General features: G+C 39.2%; 1 protein-coding gene across 1 annotated transcript in view; it reads left to right on the top strand.

The window, feature by feature from the left end:
* LRP2 (LDL receptor related protein 2) overlaps window positions 1–17,504 on the top strand; it is a 195,031-nt gene that overhangs the window by 18,519 nt on the left and 159,008 nt on the right. The gene's annotated exons all lie outside the window — the stretch shown is intronic.

Here is a 17,504-nt window from a genome sequence, read left to right as displayed (position 1 = left end):
TTTTTCTCCTCTTATTTCATGAAATAAGCTAAAAGGCCACATTCGGTTAAATGTGGCTGTCAAAAAGATGAAATGCAAGCAAGAGTGTCATGTAGAACTTTTAGGAAGTCTTTTTGAAAGAGAGAAGGCTCACCCTTCTTTTTGGTTCCTTATTTCATGAAATTGCAGAAAGATCTGTGAGGAGTTCAACAGGAAAGGAAGCTGTCGAGCTAGATTTTGCTAAGAATTACAGTAAATATTTTCGTTAATGTATTCATTCTACAAACATTTACTGAGAGCCTAGGATGACTGGAGAACTGGAGGCTCATGTATATAAGCATTGTGCTACGAAGTGAGCATTGTTACAAGAGAGGTTTAGGAAAGAGAGTGATGAAGTCATGTAGGCCTGTGGGGGCCAAGAGCCAAGAAACACTGTGCAGATTCCGCGCTTGCACTTCGTGTTGAGGGAGGGTGTGTGAGCAGGAGATGGCGTTGGGAGGGGGACTCTGGTTAGACTGTGGAGGATTTCGTATGTCAAGCTAAGAAGTTTGGTGCCTTTGAAGAAATATGAGCTGGGAAGTGAAATGATCAGACTTCCATTTAATGAAGGTAATGCTTGCTGCAATGAGGAAGAGCAGACCAACCTGTATATTAGGGAATTACTGTAATTATCTGAGTGACAGGGGATGAGGGTGGAACTAAACTTTTGGGCCTTGAGGTAACCAGAAGGGGAGAGAGTCACCATGGAATGTGGAGAAATATTTTTATTTGTTGCACTTTTTAATAATTTGATTATTTGTTTTATTATTTATGCTTTATTTATGGGAACATTAGAAGTGTCTTTTCAATATACATGTTATTTACATTCATATACTTAATGGTATTTTCTTGAATCCTCTTGTCTGAAAAACTTCTAGCCTACTGAGCATCTGGGCATGGTATGTGACGTTTTCTCTGGTTTAGCTCATTGATTCCTAGTTGGTACGGCTCCCTGAGAGAGCATCTGGAAATTGCTAGGGGCCTTTTTGTTGTTGTTGTTGTTATGATGCCTGAGTATCACTGCTAGCATTTAGAAGGCAGAGGACAGGGATGGTAAACCAGCTGCAGGACACAGGGCACTTCCACACCACAAGGAACTGTCTAGTCTCAGATGCCCATGGTTTCTCTGTGAGAGCCTATCTTGGCTGATAGGGAGTAAATAAAGATGCAGGGAGAGTAATACTGGTACTAAGAGCTGACATTTTCCTAAACTTACTACCTGCCTCTGGTATAATCACCATAACTATAGAGTTCAATGCTTGTGACAGTCCAAGAAGGTAAATACCATTACTATCTCTATTTTACAAATGAGTAAACTGAGGCAGGGTAGGAGTTTTGGCTCTGGATTTTGCATGCTGAACTCTAGTGTCCTATTATTTCTACATTCTTTACTCTCCTGACTATGTAACCTTTATTGAACACCCACTCAATTTAATTTAAAAAATTGATCAATTATAAGAGGAAAAGAAGAAACACATTTGCATTGTGTACTTTATTAAATTTCAAAATAGAGCTCTTGGAAACATTTCTTCCAGTTTAGTAGAATATTGGTAAAGAACCTCCTCGAGGTGTTTTTTAAAATGTGGAAAATGTTTGATGACATTTATTTAAAATTAGAGTGGCTTTATGGATTGTGAGAAACTCTTTTTTTTAATAGTTCATTTTTTATTATATTTTTTCCATTATTATTTATCCCCCTATATCCTCCTCCATTGGGAGAAACCCTCACTGGACAATAAAACAACTGGTGCCCTCTCGGTGTCTGGTGAATTGAATCGACTCCCTGGAGGCACTTAGTGGCTTTAGAGGGTGCCATGATCTTGCAGATTTTTTTTTTTACTTCTCATAAAAGGGAATCTGCCTCAGGCATGGTCTTTGTAAATTGTAGGCATGTGTCAGTGACACTGGACGAAGAATGTGGCTCTTCCTTGGACATGCCTCACACTTTCCTGCCTCTGTGCCAGTTCCAGTCTGTGCCTGAGCCGGGCACGCCCTCCCTGCAGACCTACACGTCGGAGCATAAATGCACCTTCCTCCACAGGGCTTTTCTTGAACTGCACTGAATGTTATCTGAACCTTTCTCCCAGCACTTCTCATCATGCCATGAATTATAATTATTTATGTATGTATTTCATCTCTTCCTCTAAAATAAGACCATTGATTCTAAGAGTTATGCTTGCCTCTTCTGGCATTCTGTTTGGCACAGAGCCATGAATAAAGTGGAACTCAAGTCTTTGGTTAGTGGAAAGTTAAAAAAATACTACATGACTTGTCTGTCGTAAAGCAACTCCATCTCTTAGGGGAGGTGATAGGCGTACTATACCCCGGACTGGCATTGCAGAGAGGATTTTGTTTGTTTTAAACTAGATAGACATTTGTTTCTTATATAACCAGCAGCAGAAGGCTGGTTTGGTACTTCCATGGTATCATCAGGTAGCCAGGCACTTATCTTCCTGCTCTGCCATTCTCTGCTGGTGGCTTCCATCCCTAACTTCACCTCATTGTCCCAAATAGCTTTTATAGCCCTAACCATCTCTGCTTCAGGCTAGGTAGTAGGAATGGAGGGGGGAAAGGAAGGGTGCACCTTCTCTCTTTCAAAAAGAGTTCCTGAAAGTCCTACTTAATACTACTGCTTGCATTTCATCTTATTGATGACCACACTTACCTGAAGTCTGGGAAATGTCGCCTCTTAGCTGAACACATTGTTCACCTGGTAAAGCTGGGATTCTGTTTCTGAAGAGGAAGGGGGACTGAGTATCGAGGTAGGCTGCTGTGGTCTTGACCATAGGTGCACAGGTGACTCTGGGCATTTGTGCAGCTTTGAGAAACGCTTTTTGGGAGAGACATACACAATTTGAACTAAATTCAGAGGAGAGATACAAGAATGATGGGAGAACTGGAAACCATGTTATGGGAGGAATGATGGAAAAATGGGGATTTTTCTTTTTTTTGAGGCAAATCAGAGGAACAATGACTAGCCCTCTCTTCAAATATTCGAAGGACCATTCTATGGAAGAAAGATAAAGCCTATTTTCATGATTCTAAGGATAGGAAGGAGATTGTAGGCACATAGCATGCACCAAAGGAATGTTGGTATTAGACTTGAAGGTCTCTAAAGACCTTATATAGTAGAGATGTATACAATAAATATACATCCGTGAGTCTCTGATTTTGAGGTTAGAAATACTGCTTGTTCTCTGGGTTCTTTATGTCAGAATTCCCTTTGCTTAGTGGTTGCTATGGTGGTGATACTGTTAGCAGTTTACATTTTGAGAAGTTCAAGACTTTCCCTTTTGTGGGATGTGACCCCTGTTTCCTTCATGCTTGGCCTTTTTCAAAAGGCTAAGTCAGAAACGATTTCCACACTTAGAGTGAAGTGAGGAGAATTCTTAGATTGTAGATACTAATATCAAAGCTTAGTAATTCCATGTTGTTCCACTCAGTAATTCGGTAAGTGTCGTCACCGTCAACTTCTTTGGACTAAGATATCTGTGTTTAGGCAACTGGTTAGTTTTATTAAGTTAAATATGAATTCCTTTTATTATTGCTAAACATTTTAAACACTCCTGAAATGTAATTGTTCAATATGTCTTGAAAACAGAGGTATTAGATCTAGTATCGCAGAAATGTTCACTTGAAACCTATATGATTCTATTAACCAAAGTCACCCCAATAAATTTGATAAAGAAAATCAGAGTGAAATGCCAGCAGGGCAGGCATCGCTGCTTCTCAGACTTTCATGTGCCTGTGAATCAACTGGAATCTTGTTCAAATGCAGATTCCTATTCAGCAGATCTGGGAGAGGCTGGTGATCAGCTTTCCTAACAAGTTCTCAGGTGATGTCGATGGCACAGAAGATGTATTAGTAGAGGGTTTTCGATTAAGGAGGATTTCCATCTTATTCTTTCATGTGAATGTGCCCTGCGATCTTAGGACTTCAGTAAATTCCCTTTGCAGTCTGTTATGGTAAAAACACAGACAGACACCCATTAAAACAGAGGTGTCATCAACCAGAGAAATAAACTAGTGAAGAGTTAATTTATTTCACCAAGTAGTGATGTATTTTTGAGAGGGCATAAAAACTTGCCTATCTTTGTGAATTAAGTTCTATTTTTCTAGTTCACTTTTATTTTGAATAACAGAGATATGTTTTTGTCTTGTGAACCTGGGATATAAAAAATGTTTTAAGGAGAGAGTATAATTCACAATAAAAGTATAATATAGTAATAAGATAATATGAAATTTCTGTATTGAATCAACTTTTTTAAAAGGGGGGAGCAGCTATCATTCTAATTAGGTTAACTTAAAAATATTCTCACCCTAGCTGGTGTGGCTCAGTGGATTGAGTGCCGTCCTGTGAACCAAAAGGTCACTGGTTCAATTCCCAGTCAGGGCACTTGCCTGGGTTGCAGGCCAGCTCCCCAGCTGGGAGCATGCAAGAGGCAACCGATCGCTGTATCTCACACACATTGATATTCTTTCCCTCTCTTTCTCCCTCCCTCCCTTCCCCTCACTCTAAAAATAAATAAATAAAATCTTAAAAAAATAAAAATGTTCTCATACTGGGTTGCAGATTATGAATATAGAAGTGCTAGAATATAAGCAAATATATATGAAACAGGAAAAAACTGAAACATTCAAAGGAAAACAACCTATAAAGTTTAACACTTGGGTAACAACAGCAACAGTAGCTCACATTGGATAAACACTTACTTATGTGCCAGGCCCACAGTCCTTACTCTGTCTTCACATTAGCCTGTGAGTAGCCCTTATTATCTCATTATTCCCATATTTAGATGGGGAAACTGAGGCATGGACATGAAATAACATGCCTGCCATAGTATTAGTAAGAGGGGGAGTTGGGGTTTGAACGTGAGCTGTGTGACTCCAGGGGCCTACCTCTGGAAAGTTATTTGGCTTCTAAGCCGTCTTCCCTTCCTCTCCTCCCCTCCTCCCCCATTTTAGAGTAGTGTATTAAGCAGACAGCCACCTGGTCACTCAGGCTTTGTTTCTTACCCTGCTGTGGACAAGCTGTTGGCTCTTAGAAATTCTGGGCTGAGTGGAAGAAGGGAAATAATAGACTCCTAGCCTTGACATGCATTCCTAAAGTACACCGTGTACACACACACACACACACACACACACACACGCACACGCACAGTGGGTGGGGCCGGTGAATCTTGTGCTTCTCGTGGAAGGAGTTCTTTGTTATAAATAGTAGAGGAAGGGGTGTTATTTTAGCAAAGAACCAAAACTACAGTGTTTCAGTAAGTCATAGTTATTTGTTACTTGTTTTTCTAGGCCTCTGAAATCATTGCTTTAGCCATATTTCCTTAGGACCTTTTTCTTTAGCCTGGATTACTTTAAGACAAATTACATCGATCCAGAGATGTCTCCAGATTCTCCTGGGAAGCCCTTAACTGGTCTGTGCTTGTACGGAAAAATGCTGCTGAAGAGGTTTCTGGTTATCAGCAAAGACGGCTTAGTACCTACGTGGTACGATATCAGGAGCCCTGATAAGATACTCTATCCACCTAAAATCTGCCCCATCCAGCTGGTGAGGAAGGTATTTGGCCACTAGAGAATGCCTAACATGCCCCAATTAGAAAATTCATTCCTTTGAGGGATTCCTATTTTCTGCTGAAAGTGCAAATACCTATGGAGGGGCTTCAAAAATTGCTTACCAGTTGCTGGAAATAAGTTCACTTGGGAGCAGATTTTGGAGGCCATTCATTGTCTAATTCAGGGCAGGTTGAGAGCCATGAAAACTCCAGCCACAGTATGGGGACTCCAGGGAGAGAGAGGGAAAGGATTTTTAGACAAGGGCGGGGAAATAAAGCAGAGGTGGGACCATTGAAATAGATAAGGCCCTAATCGCCTCATTCCTGGACTATCAGAAGAGCCTTTTAAGTTGCTTTTCCTTCTTTGTAACTTTACCCACAAAACTTCATGAAGTGTTGAGTGGTCTTAGTAAACAGTGAACATAACCTTTCTTGGAGAAGAACTGGACTCACTTAGTTTCTGGCAGGAAATGGGTTGGTTGTATTCATTTGCTTGGGGAGAGCCAAATTGCTGTGGGCTTGTTCTCTTTACAGTAGTGTCCTGAAGGTTGTTATTCTTCCTCCTGAAGAGCGCACAGATAAGCGTCCACTGTCTTTGCTGGATTGGATTGCGTTTGGAGCCCCTGCTCTGCAGGGTGGAGAATTGTGAGGAGGGCGGCAGGGTCTTGTTTCTCGTTGGGAGCGTAGGGCTGGGATTATGGCAACAGGATATTTTATTTTTCCTTTTGGAGCTGTTGGATGTCTAGATTTACGTGAATCCATTCTCATTCAATCAGAAAGAAAGTAACAATTTGAAATGATAAAGGTTTCTTTTGGATGTATTGTAAAGGCATTATCATAAATGATTCTAGTCCGAGAATATGGTTATATTTGTAGCATTTTTTCTATATATAAGAGAAATTTTAGAGAGCTGGGATAATGAATATCTTACAACATTTAGGGAGAATTTGAAATTTCATTTTTGGAAACTAGGAATTGGAGAAACTTTTGAACCTTCTAAATGGAAAGCTTTTCAAACTTAGTTTCAATTGATTAAAATCTAGAATTTCTCTTTGTTCCCAGTTCTCTGCCATGTATTGAGGCATAAGCTGAGGTCAATAGGGATCCTTTTATGGCTATAAAAAGTAACCATGTCCAAGTTTAATGTACAGTAAAGTGACTTAAGGTCTACTCTGGAAAGCCTTTATATTTATCTTCAATCATTTTTTGGTGTTGAAATTATGTACTTATGGAATTCCACATACAAACTGCAGAGGGTCACCTTAGATAGAGTGATTTAAAATAGACAAAAATATGAAAAATGATCATTGTAGGAAAATGTAAAAATTCCTAAAGAAGATAAAGGAAACCAATGGCAAGCTAGGTTTTGGCTCTACCTTGACATCTGTTTCTTGGTGTAAACCTTGATTTTCAGTCTTGCTCTTGACCGCAAACCAGGCCAATGGATACTTGTTTATGGGCAGGAGGCAACACAACCACCATCCACTCTTGTTTTCAGTGCTGAGCCTCCTAGGAGCAAGGGGGCTCTTATGAGCAAGGTTTTCAAAATTTTCTCTAGATTAGATATTAGGGGAATAAACAGATCTTATCTGGTGAAAGCACTGATCCTGGAGTAGTTTATGTCCTAGACGGTTAGAATGCTAGAGTCGGGTGAGGGGCTGGTGAGGGGTGGGAGTGCCCAGCAGGGGCCCTCCCTCTGTAGAGGGCTGCTGAATGCAGGCGCTGTGCCAGTTGGTCTACAGGTACCACTTTAATCCTCACCACAACCCGATTCTGCAGGTGAGGACACTGCATATCAGAGAGTTTAGATTCAAATTCATCAAGCTAAGTCAGCTAAGCAACAAACTTTTGATGAGTGACGATTCCGTGGTGACTAAGAGAAGCAGTCCCTACCCTCAAGGAACTTAGAGTCTAGATTCATTTGGGGACAGTCAGTGCTCTTGCAAGGGTTAAAACCAAATTGTCCCTTGGCTCTTATTCTAGCATTTTCTCCATTCGTATTTTATTTTAGCTCTTATTAAAAAGTATGAATTTCTTACTGAATTTAATCAAGATTTTATTTAATTGTTATAATACTTAAGGACTCTCATTCTTTCGTTGTTTAATTCAGGACTGTCACCCAATTTCCAGAATTGAGACAGCTACTGAAAACTCTGTTTTTGACCAAATTCTTAATATCAGTTTATTTTCTTGATTGCCTTTTAAAAACCTGTAATACAGATAAAGTTTCAGTAAGCAGTGGTTTTAATTTTTGTGTATCACTTAGTAGGGATTTTATTGTATATACTTTCTAGTAGTTTATTACTGAAATCATTACTTTTTTCCAGCATTAAAATTCTAAGATTCTATTTTAATGGATGGTTTCAAAATCTGTAATAGTGACAGTATATTTTTACTGTTATTACTTAAAATACAGATTAGGCAATATCTTAGGAAATATACTCTGCTTTTTTTCTTTTTTCTTTTGACAGTCATTGCAGATGAATTCAGAATTCTATTTAAGCTGCTCTTAATATTGGGACATTATAAATTCCCCATATGTATATATAGTTAGAAGCCTAAACACCCAAACACCATTTCATTACACATAGATATCAGTTGGTGACAATATAATGTTGTTGATTCTGTGTCAGCAAACTATTGAGTTGTTTCAAGTAATCACAATCACATTATAACATGAAGTGATGACATTTACAGAGCCTGGAAGTGATTTGGAGACCTATAAACTCTGTTTGAGCCCAGGCAGAACAAACCAGGGCAAAGGACTCCTGGTGTGACTGATAACCTGCTGGTGAGACATGTTCTGAAGTTCTTTTTGGGTCAGTCTGTTCAAATCAGTGTAGTAGAGGAGACACAAGAAATTTCTGCCCTGGAAGTCTTTGCAAATATAATAGATCCTATTTTATAGATGCCCAAGTTAACAAAATCAGCTTTACCTTCGATTTCATATAGGGAAACTAATATCATGGTTATGTTACTGTTATCAATTGCTTATCATAAAATCTAGAAACTTTGATCTGTGGAATCAGATGTAGTCTTTTTTTGTAACACGCTGAGTACTCTCCACTTCAGAGTAATGCTGGATATAAATGTAAAGTTTTGTATAATATGGGGAGGCAGCCCGTTCTTTAGTAAATTATCAGAGAATGACCCAAACGTATAAATAGGCTCCCAGGGGTTTCGGACTGACTCCTTATAGTCTTTATGGCCTCTTATGCAGGCCAGCAGGGACGATGACTTGAATTGTTGAATTGTTAATTAGACTCTAAACAGCAGGGTACCTTATAAAAGTCCACGAATCCACAAGCTCTCTAGGCTTTATCTTTTGAACAGCATCTTGGCTTCACCCATATGTTCTAATGCGCCAAATATTGCTCATTTATTGAGGGTCATCTGGGTACTAGGAGGTACTGTGCTAGGCACTGGGATTACAGAGGTATTTATTCCTGCCCTTAGGAGCTTAAGGTTTAGGGTACCATTCTGTTTGTGGTGGCATCATAATACATTACCGCCACCTTTCTATCACTCTTCTTCTGGTCATTTAATTGCGTCTGCTTCTTCTGTTCTCTCTCTATTTCATATATTACATCGTGGTAGGAGAATTTAGAGTTTCTGCTTATAAAATCCTTTCTGAAATATAATGTGTCACTAGAAGGAAAAAATACAAAAATACTGCGTAAAACATCAGCAAAAGCAGTTTTTTTTAAAAAGGCAGTGACAATATATTTCTGTTAAAAATGTGGACTTCCGTGTTCCAGATGAGTAATTATCAGTAATTATTGTCCAAGAACAGGCTTTTAAACTAATTGGTAGAAATCTTTTCACATTCTTGCTGTACAATATTTCTTAAGAATTTCAGACCATTTTTTGTTGGCAGAGACCGTGCATGCTCAAAGCTGCATGTTCAAGGTCGAGTCCTGCCTGTGGGGTATAACTGTTGTGACAGTCAGGAACTAAGTGACATGGAGGAAGAGAGAAGGAATGTAGCAAGGTGCTTGCATAGTTCAGTCAAGATTAGTTAGTTACCAATGATTTAGCCTATGACTAGAGGTTCACCAAATCCACCAGCTGGGAGTCAATTTCCTCTCCTTTTGCCACTCTTGTAATTTCCAGTATCAAGCCATTGTTCATTTGATAACCTGCTCTTAATCAGCTTGTTAAAATGGCCAAAATAGTAGTGATGCTTGCAGCTTTACCACATCTGTATTAACTTGATTTATGGTTCAGTGCTTGGGTCTAATTAATTAGAACAGCCCTGGTTTGATGCTGTCTGGTCTGTAAATGCTGCAAATGTTTGGGCTAACAGGGGCCTATCGCACCATTATAATCTCTGAGCAGGAAGGCTGCCTGCCTGCAGATGTGTATAGTGCTTATTTCTTAAAAGTGTCTCTCTCTTTTTTTCTTTAGTGTTTGATTCCATTTAACCATTTTCCAATAATTTATATTGCTAATTGAGAATATAGGAATACTTTGGGCAGTTGGGGCTGGCAATAAGCTCTTTAAGTGGAGGTGATTTATAGTTTTCGTACAAGCGGCATTAAATCATTAAGTGCTGAAGGGCATTTTACTCTTTTCTTAAGTAGTCTGATTCATTGGGTCCTTATTTACTGAGCAGGCGGACAATCTTAAATTTTCTTCTGTTTGGATAGTGTTCTTTTCAACATCCTACGTAAGTGTTGCTCTTTGGCCATTAAAGAGTAAATAACCAGTTAGACCCTTGTGGGGAGTTGGGACAAAGGCCTTGTTTTTCTGCCACATGGAGGAGTTCACTTGTAGGAACCTCAGCAGACTGAGTTGATAAAGTGCTGAGTTGTTGGGGGGAGTCCTGCGAAGACTAGTACATTTCAGTGTTTGGGTATTGGCTGGCAGGGAGTTTTCATTGCTGAGCATTCTTGGTAAAAACTTGGAGATTCTTTTGAATGCTTTTGGAGCTTACAGGATTGCCAATTCATATATAGATATTTTGTAAATGTATGTGGCAGGGGTGGGGAGAGGACATTTGAAGAAATTATTTTTTGTTCTGGTAATCATACAGATGGGAAAAGGCTGCACCACAAAACAGGTGTTTAGGACTTTGTTTTTCGTGACAGTGATCTTTTACATTAATGAAGAACTGCTTGAGGATTTTAGATTTTCAACTTTTTTTTTTTTTCCTGGTGTGGCTCCCTCTGCACCCTCCTCCCCAGTGGGGAAGCCTGGGGACGGACCCTGGAGCATTCCAGGGTGAAGCAGGCCTCCCTGGAACTTAGATTCTTTATCACACTCCCAGGGGAGTTCGTTTCAAGTTGCTGGTACCAGCAGCTGCAGGCTGATATTGCCCAATCCCAGGCCCTCTTATTGATGGGCGGGAGGGAGTGGGATTGCTGTTTAAGAAATTTTATTATCTTTAGAAGGGAAGAATTTATTATAGGTGTTTTCTTAGAAAATCTCTTTCATGTGGGTTAAGATGTTTTGAGCCCTGATTGTTCAAGCTACTTAGAGGTTCTAAGTTGTTCTCAAATGGGGGTGGTACTGCCGCTCTCTGGGGGTGTTTGGACATGCAGGGGGGCGTTGCTTATTGACACTGTGACTAGGAGATGGGTACTGCTGGCATTCCACATGTGGAGGCTGAGGGCACTGTCCAGGGCAGCTGAATAATTGTTTCACCCTAAGTGCCAATCACATCCTCTCAAGAACTCCTGGGAGGTGCGATTTTATATGTAATGTTCTGCAGTGTTGATTGACGCTGGTAGTAGGGGTAGGAGGTACTCAGTGATAAAAACTGGAATGTAGGAGACCATGGGGGAGGGGAGAAAGCTAGTATTTAGATAAAAACGGAGAAGAGTAGGTCATTTGGAAAAAGTGGGCACAATTTCCCACTTCTCAGAATTGAGGGGCTCCTTTGATAGTGTATCACACTGTTCTGCTGGCTTTGACCATTGAAAAGACACTTTAAAATTTATCAAGCAATTACTTAAGTAATCTTTGAGATCAACTGACTATTTTGAGGGTTGACAAATCACATAGGCTAAATGTTGAGACACATCAGCTTGGAGAGGACGGTGAGGAAAGGGCACTAGCATAATTTTAGTGGTACCTGTGGACACTGTTGGCCATGTGCCATGCAAGTGAAGCTGCTGGGGGTTAGGACTGGGACAGCTGGGGGCGCTGCAAGTTGAAATGCATCTCTGCTAGCAGCCTGTTGGTGAGCCGCCGACCAGCCTTGTGTTCTGGCCAAGGTTCTGGGAATGAAGTGGAGCTCCACACTCTTCTCTTGGCCAAGGTCTGTATCCTCATCCAGGCTTGCATCTACGCAGAGTGACCTTTAGTTTTAACACAGTTACCGGCACTAGTGATCTCTACGTTTTCTCATTCTCAATCCTTTTGATCATGTCATTCTTTTTGCTCGGTGTTCAAGACCCTGCATTTTCCATCTCCCCAGCCTTGTTGACTACCACCCTACAATGGGTTCTCTGCGCTTGGTCCATGGAGGCCTGCTCATTAGGCCTTCACCCCTGCTAGGCTTCCCTCATGTTGCTTGGGCCCTACACAATGCCTGGTCCCTCCTGCTCCTACCAAAGGCCCCGGTGCAGTGCTACTCTCCTTCAGGCGGCCTCCTCTGATCACTGAAGCCTGCAGTATTGATTATTTTTTCTCCCTGAGACCAGTTGGTTCTTGTCTCTGCTGCTTATATGGAACCAAAGCCTCTAATGTCATTTGGCACAGCTTTGGAGTTAGACTGCCTAGATGTGAATTCCTGACCCACTGTGTGCTAGCTGTGAGATTTGGTCAAACCTCAGTTTCCTCATCTATGAGATGGGGCTATCAATATTATCTCATAGGGTTGTTGTTAGGGCAAACGAAATAATCTATGGAAAATGCTTAACATACTTCTGGGACGTAGTAAATTCGGGGTAAATGAAGGGTTTTGTGGGAAGGGGCATGCAAAAGAGCATAGACTCTGGAATCACACAGGTCCTGGGTCTAAATCAGACTCTGACCTTTTCTACCTCTGTGACCCTGGGGGAAGTTTATCAATGTCCCTGAGGTTTAATTTCCCTTCCTGTTAAATAAGTACAAATCCCACTTTATAAAATTTCCAAGAGGGTCCAGTGGATGTGTATGAAGCTTTATATACTGTGTAACACTTAGTGGGTGCTCAATATAATGTATAAATAAATTTGTAAACTCTGAAAAAGAACAATATCTTAGCTTTCTTTATTTCTTCCACAAACTCTAGAGCAATTTTTTGCACATAGTAGATATAAATTTTTTGTGTGGCTTTAGTGAGTCTGACTTGGTCCTTTTTATTTTTTAATTGCACTTAAATAAAGAGTGTACATGATCACTCATCAACTGGCTTTGTGGGTTTTATTTTAAAGTGTTTGACTTCTTGAAATGTCCGCTTACTATTGTTTTGCTCTATAAAAATACCAGGGCTCTGAAACAATAGTTTGGAAAAAGCAGCCAACTCAGTGGTTTGTTAACTGGGCTAAAAAAAAAAGGCTTCTGGCCACCTATTTGGTTATTGTTATAAAATCAGGAAGCAAAAATACTGTGCAGAAAGGGAGTAGTAGGTTGGATTGCTCAGCATGTCTTATTTCAGTTCCATCAATTGAATCCCTGACTCTCCTACCAGTTGACATTAGGCAGAACAGGGTCTTCCATACAATTTGTTATCCGTGGCTGTCATGGCTGCAGTGTGAAGTTTGGGAAATAAGCAAACAACTAAAGCTTCCAAAGAGGACTGGCCTTGCTAGTGTGCAGAAGGTGTGAGAATTATAATGAACCATCACCCAACTTATAGACATCAGAAGTATGTCTATCAGTACCAAGAGAATAAAAATAAAGTACAGAAAAAGTGAAGTAAAATTATGGATGAATTAAGGAATTGCTTCTTTAACATGTTTTTCTCTTTGAGTTCAGTGAAGGAGGACTATTAAAATGTCATGTGGTGTCGCACGTATTTAAAATGAGCACACGCACCTCCTCAGGTAGACCAAGTGTCTGCAAGGACCAGCACGTGTTAAGAGGATCTAGCAGGAAAAAGGATTTGCCATAGAAATGACCTTACTCTGTTAACTTTCGACAAGGTTCCCAGGACAATGACTTGCCTTTCTCTTCTAGGAAGAGAATTCATGAGCAACTTACAAGGAAAGGATAAAATAATGAAAGTGTTATTAATATGACTCAATATTTTTCTCTTTCTTTTTTTAAACTGCTGTATATTTCTCTTATTTTAAATTATTCCAGATTTCCTTTTTTGGTATGGATTTAAAATAGTAACTTCCAATTTCAAGTCTCATTATTTGCCCTGATGGTTTTATACGTTTGTGGTATATAATCATCCCAAGACTTTTACAAAGGGGAATCTTTGTGACCTGATGAGTATTTGTTAACTATCCCACGTGCACCCAGAGCAGTGCTAGAGGGTGTAAAAGATACTGAAGTGAAGGTTCTCAATCCGGTGTTGTTCCCCACCCTGGAAAAACAGGTGACTTATTCCCTCCTGTAGGCACTACCTGTTACTCTAATATCTTATCTTAACACATTCTTAGCCCAATGCTTAGACCAAAGAGCTTGGGATACGGCTATTTATAAAGAAAGGATTACTTTTGTTTTTTCTCCAGCTTGGGGCTCTACAAGGTTTGGAAAATAAGTTTATCCTGACAACTAATACAATTTCGTTTGAAGAAACAGAGATTCTTGTTTTGATTTCCCTGCACTGCTTTTGATTGTTGCAGATTTTCCTAAACCCGAGTTTTTACGAGCAAAGTTTTCTGCCAAGTAGATGACTCGTCTCCAGTAGAATTATGTTAGCATATGCTATGGATTCCACACCAGCTCAGTTAATTAACTCAATTAATGTTGATAGCAACTTTGGGAAAAAGTCAAATTTTTACATTTATTCTTGAGTTTGGTAGGTTTTTTTTTGGAAAGGGAACATAGAGCAGTAGTTAATATAGCACAGATGCTGGAACCAGAACTGTCAGATCCAAATTCTTGCTTCACACACATTTTCCATTTGATCTTGGGCAAGTTACTGAACTGCTCCATGCCAGAATTTCTATATTTGTGAAATGTTTATAATAATGGTATCTATCTTGTAGGGTTTTTATGAGGGTTAAATGACTTCGAGTTGGTAAAGTGCTTAGAACAATGCATGCCATTTAAGTACCACATGGGAATTTTTTATCATCTTGATACCATGTATTGTTATTCTCGGGAAGGGTTAGTGCTGGGGTCGTGGGGTGTCTATTTGGTTCTAATGGATCCTTGTCAATAGCTGCCTAGTTCTTAACAAAAGTTTAAAAAATATATATCATCATGTGTTATGTTCTCTTCCTTTTCTTCCTTTTATTAGAGGAAAAATATTTCAAGTTATCACTTGCAAAACAACTTTTTGCTTAAAACTAGATTGGTTGAAAATGGATGTTTAGAAACCATTTGTTGAAAAAAGTTTTAAATTTTGCTCTATTTGGAATTTTTTCTCCCATAAATTCTGTTTGGCTCCAGTGTATGAAATTCACCCCCCTCCCATTTTGGGGGACAAGTTATTAAACAATAAAGCATAGATAGTATCTAGTAACTTTGGGGGGGGGTGTGAGTAAAGGCTCCATATTTAAAATAAAACACTCAGAAAATAAAGTGAATACTTGAAATCAGTGGCACCTGCAACTGTTAGCAGACTAGCTCCAGATCTGTTAACCAGCAGTTTTTAATTTTTTACTGAATTCATTGGGGTGACATTGGTTAATAAAATTATATAGGTTTCAGGTGTACACTTCTTTACTGCATCATCTGTATGTTGTATTCTATGTCCACACCCCAAGTCAAGTCTCCTCCTGTACCCTCTTCTACCTCCTCCTACCCCCCTTTCCCTCTGGTAACCACCATACTGTTGTTTGTGTCTAAACAGCAGTCTGTTTTTAAACATCACATGTTCCCTTTATAATAGAATGAATGATAGGCTTCTGACACTAGTACAGCAATTTGATTGATTGCTAAGAGGCCACCCAGCAATGATAGAGCATTAGTTTGTTTTTTCTGGATAGATACAAACAATAGTCATTTGGGAGTTATAACAGGCATGGTAGTTATTATTGAAAAAGCGAATTTGACAAATGAATTATCATGTATATGTTGATAAATGGAATAAATTGGGTTTGATATATTACTTTAGATAACTATTTGGGAGATCAAATGTAAAAGGCACTAATAAGAATTACTTAATTGTAAAGTTTCCCCTATTGGGTTTGTGTGAGTGATTTTAAGTGACTGGCTTTGCAGTGCTTTAAAGAATAACTTTTGGGTGTCTATTTTGTGATTTTCTCACTATGAGTTAAATTTTGTATTTTAGCAAAAACAACAGACCTCAAAATTTGACTTGTAACAAAAGTTGCTGAAGAAGTAGCGCAGCTACATAGCAGGATCAGGAGCTAAATCAGTGTATGCTGTTTTAAGCCGTTGAATCCTTGGGGTGATTTTTCACATAGCAAAAGCTATCTGATTATACAAGCATACTTAACATTTCTAAAAATAAACATGAGTTTGCTAAAAAAAGAAATAGTTCTAAATATTTGTTTTCAAGACAGGAAATATATTGCCCTGAATTTTCTTCTATATACTTAGTTTATAAGTTTATGCTTTTCTTTTACCCATACCAATATGAAGCTCTTTGTAAGTGGACTGACCTTTAGATTGTTATAATTTTTCAACTAGAGGTTATTAGATACTAAGAGAGACAAATGTGCTGAACGTTCAAATGTAATATGTTGGATTACTAACAATACACCTAATTGATAAAAGTGATTTAATATATGTTGTGTTAATAGCTAAACCTCCAAAGCCCCTAATCTCCCATGGAAATATTGCTTTGTAGAATAAAATCCGGTGAGAAGTTCTGGGATTCCAGAGTGAATTTGTACATTCCTTAGGGGCATTTTTGCAAGGGAGGTTGTTGTGTTTTAAAGGTAGTTGATAAGAGACCTGCACCACCAACCCCAGACCTGCACCACCAACCACCATCATGCATTAGTCCATAGAAGGTATTTGGGTGTACGTATTCCTGTACCACTCGGTACCACCATTTAGCCAAGGGAAGTTTCTGACCATTTGCAGCATGCATTATAAATCAGGATGTCACTAACAGACAATCAGATTTGAACATTCCATGAACAAAGTAGCCTATATCCCCTAGGAATAGATCACTTAACTGTGTTTATGTCATGCTGTCGATATGCCTGCATTTACACAAGTCAGGATAGCACATTGTTTATTTATTTTAGCAGTAGGTAATTGATCTGTATATTTACCTAATTTGGGGTTCATTAGCCAAAAATTGAAATGGGTAATTTAGCATGATTGCTTAAATACATGTGGAAAATGCAATTATTCTTCCAACCCCCAAATTACTTCTCTCCCACCTTGGGTTTGTAAAAGAATTGTTTTGAGTCTTCTCCAAGTTGGGCTGGTGTTGGCTGCTCTCTTTAAAAATTTTTCTACTTGGCACATAATGCACGAGGAGGTTACTTTTCAGATATTTGGGGAAACTCAGAGGATTTTCAACTGCCAAATTAGTCCCCTGAGAGACCCAGGAAAATTGCAGGACATGTTGGTTAAATGAAATCAATGTTTTAAAGTTGTAATCTCTTTCTGATAGCACCACGGGATAATCACTGCCACTTGGAAAAGTGGCGACTTTCGGTGTGAAGTGTGTGTACTCTGGTTGTCTGGAGAAAAATTTTTTTGTTTTAAATATAACTTTAAATATTTGTTTGCAGGAATGAGAATACAGACCTGTCACCCTACAATTTTGTTAAAAAGCAAAAAGCCAAAATATTGGTCTGGGTCTAAGAATGAGGGACCATAAATTGCTACATGTGATATAGTAATAAAAAGGCGCTTAAAAAATATAGGGTGGGGAACTGAAAAAAGCACAGTCAA

The sequence above is a fragment of the Desmodus rotundus genome, chromosome 2, assembly GCF_022682495.2.
Source record: "Desmodus rotundus isolate HL8 chromosome 2, HLdesRot8A.1, whole genome shotgun sequence".
NCBI classification, from domain to species: Eukaryota; Metazoa; Chordata; class Mammalia; order Chiroptera; family Phyllostomidae; genus Desmodus; species Desmodus rotundus.
Note: the sequence above shows the minus strand (reverse complement) of the source record. Positions and strands in the feature narration are given on the sequence as shown.